Genomic DNA, 5,544 nt, shown 5'->3' on the forward strand with positions numbered 1-5,544 from the left:
ATATGGATTGTAAATAGCCAGAATTTACTGAGCATTGGGAAAACGAAGAGGATGTCCAAACATACCCCTACACCTCTGCAGTGGTGGTGTTCAGGTTGCATCTGCTGCCCCCAGCGTAGGTTCTGTTGCTCTAAGCAGTATCTAGTCAGTGTCAAAACCCCAAGCAGCTCCAAAAGCAGGGACACAAATTTGTCCCAGTCATGTCCCTCTTGTCCCAGTCATGTTCTCCCATCATGTCTATGTCACAACCCCTCTTGTGCCCTCTCCCCTCAGCAGTACAAGCTCTGTATTCTCCAGCAGCCATGGGGAACTGGCAAAGTCCCTACTCCAGCCTCCTTTACACACTAAGGGGCATAGTCTGTAAGATCTTAAAAGCTCTCCCTTGAAGCCTGCTGGCAAAACAGGCCATCAGGTTATACAACATAACTTGGATGCAACTTTTTGGGTCAGAAAGTCCACAGGACGGAAGAGTAAAGGGATACATGTAAGGGGAGTATCCCTGTATTCTCACCTTGTCCTTAAGCCTCTTCTGTACACAAACCAGAGATGAACTAGAGCCAGGGCACTGAACTAACTGCACCTTTGATCTCCTTCAGCCCAGCACTTCTCACCCTGGCTACAGATTTCCACTTTTGCGACAACCAAACAGTGTAAGCCTGGCTCAGTTTAATGCTCCCCATGTTTACTTGTCCAAACACGAATAGGGCTCTCCTACAAAACTGAAGGCGCTTTCCAACAGCAGAGGTTGGTTTTGTAAAGGATGCAGCCGCACAGAAAACTGTAAGAACTCTGTGGTGGACAGAGTACATTAACATGGAGCTAGGAACTGAAATCCTAAAATGGACCAGACCAACTACACCTTCCAGTGAGCCCTGCAGAGCAGAAGGATATGACAAGGCCAAATACATAATGGCCCAAAAGCCAATCATTTCTCTGCAGTAACACCTCTGCATCATCCCAAGCTCTAAAGGAAGGCAATGCTGTTTTTACTGGTTCACACTCATAATGTTTCAAGTCAGAAGAGTCTGAAGCATTTTCAGCCAGTGCATTAAAACTGATCTTAGAAATCCCAGTTTTCTCCATACTCCACACTGTGATTTCTAACGGGATTCCCGCCTCTTGCACACTAGAAGCAACAGCATTCATTTGTACATACGCTGTTCTTGTCCTTCACAGTATCCCTTGGCTTGTTTCCCCTATAATACAGCTACATCCAAAAATTACTGAAGCTGGCTTGTTTTCTCCTTATGTATTGTCAACTTATAAAATGTTCCCCAAAACACTCAGTAGGCCCCTGCACTAAATAACACTTGTCTAACGGCACAAGTCCAGCTCCCTCTCACAGGAAGAGCCTGTGCTACCAGATAAGCCTTGAAGCATGTCTAGACATGTACTCCCCATTCCCATGCTGGACAGCAGTTTTTTGAGGCTCTCTCTCCTACTTGAAAGCATAACAGTTGTTAACTTCACACCAGAAGCAGAGTAAGCCAGAACTCCAACTGAGCAATGCTTTGCAGATTACAGTTCATCAAAACTGAGGTACTTCTGAGCCACTGGAGAAGCTGCACTTCAATCCTGGAAATGGTGAGACAACTAAACTAGTCAGGGGAGAAGTTGAAGCACTGAAAAAAAACAACAAACCAACACACAAACATGGCCCAAAACAAACAATTCCAGGCTTGAGTTCACATACTTAGATGATCTAAGTAGTCCTGAATTCAAACGTGCAGTTTGTTGACCAAAAAAATACGCCACTGACCTCAGTGGTGTATTCTCACATGCAGTAAGCACAGTTAATTCCAGCTGCACCTGCTGAGAAGAGGTTCTGGGGATCCAGTGAAGCAACACCCTAAAAGTGCTTTTTTATTGCAGTGAGGATGCAGAAGAATGCAGATAAACATAGCACCTGCTATTCAATGTCCAAGTTAGATATTTGTCTCTAGAGAACTTCCAACAAACACCCTCCTCCCACTTTTTGTGGCAGAGGGTAACTGGGGAATTTCTGTTCAAAACCAGCTTCATCCAACCTCTGCTAACCTCAGTGTACTAACTAATTATCCACTTCTACTGCGGTGCCATGCAGAATGCCAACACAGTCCTCACTGCTTCCCAGCAATGGAAAAAGCAACTGCCAGGTGTCTTCCGCAGTAGCTTCAAAGTGACCTCCTGATCTGCCCATCATAGACATATGAGCCACTTCTGAGGTGTAGACACTTCAAGTCTGAGGGAATCAATCCAAAATTCTCACATTTTTGGATCACATGATAGGAACATGCATTTTCACACATGAGATACAAGGGACACCACCTACCCAGCTTGCATGACTTATGAGGTAGTATTTGTGAACATGATCTATACAATTAGAACAGTCTTGTAAAATTTGACAGCTTCACCAGAAAGAAAGACTAATACCAAAACAGGAAATGTGTTGGGATTCCTGTAGTAGCGACTAGAATCAGTACATGCTCAAACTTCTCTGCTGACAAACCAACTTTTGGGTAGCATTCACACGGCTGGAAAGCAGCACTCCACCAAAAGTTGTTGTGAGCTTTGCAGTGTAAAACAAATGCTCTTTCTCCCAAAGCACAGCCTAGGGATCACTGAAATGTTCCACAATCCATGGAGCAGACTTCCTAACCCAGCTCCCCTCCTGAGAGAAAGGCCAGCCTCACATCAGCGGTCTTGAGATTACCCAGCCCAGTCTACAAAGAAGAAAACATGGCAGAGACTTCTAACAGCCTTCATAAGACCATTCAGCAGTGTCAGTTAATGAAAATGCATCAAACTTTTCCATTTCTCTTCTACCCTTCAATGGCAGGCATCTGAATGAAACATCAGAAGACAATTCCAGTCACACGCTGGTTCAGAAGATGTACAAACACACCATTTGGTTTTGGTGTGAATACCCAGACTAGTTTGAAGCATGTATTTTTGAAGCATGTATTTTGATGGTTAAAGTTCTAATAACAGGATCTAGGAAAAACAACAAGCTAATAAACTTTGAGGCTCTAAGACATCAGTTTGATTGCATAACTCACATTTTCTACCTTTTTCTACTCTTAGTTAAATCCCAGTTTATCAACCTTTCGTAATTATAAAACAAAGTTGTGTGGCTGTCAAAGTATAAACACATGCCAAAGGTTTTACAGGTTTAAAAAAAAAAGTCTTCTATTAAAATACAAATACGTTGTGGATGACAGCATGACAAGAAGGTAAAGCATAAAGTATAATCTTCAACTCACTGGGTTTTGTTTTGTTATAAAAAAAAAGGCTACAGAATTTACTTAAAGCCTACATTAGTTCAGTGCCCTTTATCCCGGCTTTTTAAAATTACAAGCAAAATTTATAATCCAGTAAACTTCATAGATAGGTTTTCCCCTTCATAGCAGCAGCACATGTCATATATCTCCAATCATCTGAAACATCCAAAGTGACATGCACAGAGGGGAGCAAATCCTGCAACCACAACAAAGCAAATCCATTTTTTCTTCCCATCCTTTCTCTTTTTCTAGCTATTCTGCAATAGTTTATTTCACAGTTGAAACACTTAAGTATTTAAGCATGAGATATGTGAGCTAACCAGATTAAAGAGATTAAATGAAGCAAAGATTAACTTTATTTAATGTGAAGAGAGATGGTTTAAAAGCTGGTTAAAAAAAGCATCTGAAAACAGCTTTAGCAATTTGTTTAAAAATTAGACCACGGTGAAAACGGTTAGATGGTTTTAAAATAGAAATCTATACTTTCTAACAAGAAATAATATATTTTAGCCTTTCTGTAGTTACTGGCTGATACTATACAGCTGTTCAAAACAATGGAAAAATCAAACCAAGGTTTGCTACAGTAGGTCAAATAAAACATTCAGCTTTGTAAAAGTTTAGATTAAAACCCAAACCACCAGATTTTGAACCACCTTTCTTTCAAATTATATAGTTTGCAGTGTCCCATAGGCTATACTGTAGGGATTGCACAAGGAGGTCTGTTCACAAAAGCACCCATAATTTGTACCTACTTTGAAGAAAAGACAAGATGAGCATGAAGGCTATTCCCCCTGGAACTGGCTGCTCTTTGAAGAGCAGAACTGTTAAACACCTATCTGTCTACTATATTTGAATACTATTTGTAAGTTATACATAATTAATTTCTAAATAAGTTGCTAAAATTTTAATTATTATCTCTATGCAGAGCAGTAGAAGAGACTGCATAGCCCTCCTAGAGGTCTTAAAGTTACAATCTTCATAACTTTGTCTACTTTGTACCTGCATTTTTAACTACTTGCACTGTTGAGTGTGTCTGAGGATCTTCAAATCCAAGTATATTTTGTATGAAAGACACAGTTCAAGCTGCACTACAGTAAGAACTGCAGAAAGTTACCAAACATAAAACACATACCACCAAACACGAAGTTAAAAACTGTCAGAAGGTAAGGGCAGTCTGGATTTACAGAACAGCCAAGAAATTTTCAGACAAGAGATAAAACAGCAGTTCAGTGAATTGAAAAGACAGAAATAATTCCAGATGGCAACAAAGCTGTTCCCTCTGTTGCACCTGCCATGGTGGCAGGATGCAAGGCAGGTCACAGGAGGCCGTTCTGCTGGAACTGAGCCGCAGGAGACAGAGTGGACAGGGACTGTTGGATTAATAAACAGCTCCTGTGGGGAAACCAAGCAAAGGCAGCTTCGAATTACCTCTGGTCGCAGATGGGCAAGAAAGCGAAGGGCTTGAACTGTTTGATTTTGTGGCAGTGTGAGGAACCAAACAGCTTCATTCTGTGTGTGCTAGAAACATGTTGCAGCAGGAGAAATTAACAGCGAATGCTGCAGGAAACTGTATCACACAGAAATATTTCTGAAAGGGTTGGAAATGACACACTGGTGTGTGCAGGGCCAGTGAGAGGCCATTTTGGGAGAAAAGTGATTGATATAAAAAGAAGAACATGAACAAGGAGGAAAAGAGAGATCCTAAAAGAAGTTACAAAGGTCAGATATAAGGATCTTTTCTCATTTTCTGATCAGAAAATAAAGCATAAAGTACTTATTTCTGATAGAAGAACAACAAAAAACTAGTGCAGCGCGCACTGGAAAAAGAAACAGCTCTTCCAGATACTTATATGCATGTCAAAAGCTTAGGGGTGATTTGCACAATGGGCTTATTTATAAATTTACCTGCATCATCAGTCCACAGTTCTAGACAGAGCTCATTTTGTACAGAATCAGACCCTGGCATACAAAGCAGAGGTACTCTGTTGATCGCAGTGGACACACAAGGGTGAAACAGGTCCCAAGTGCTTCTCAAAGACAATCACTCTTCACTTTTAATCCAAATCCAAATCATCGGATGCTCAAGCTCAAAATTAAATAGCTTCCTAATAACATTTAAACAGTGAAAATGTTGTGTGCCTACGTAACCAACAAAGAAGAACTTCTAGCCTTTTTATAGATGAAAGAACTTCCCCACGGGGCTGAGAAGTGTCTGTCCAAGAACCAAAGTAATCACTTGAAAATTTGCAAGCTATTACAAGTATTCAAAACAGAGCTGTTATGT

This window comes from Manacus vitellinus, unplaced genomic scaffold (assembly GCF_001715985.3).
Source record: "Manacus vitellinus isolate BGI_N305 unplaced genomic scaffold, ASM171598v3 scaffold_18_pilon, whole genome shotgun sequence".
Lineage (NCBI taxonomy): Eukaryota > Metazoa > Chordata > Aves > Passeriformes > Pipridae > Manacus > Manacus vitellinus.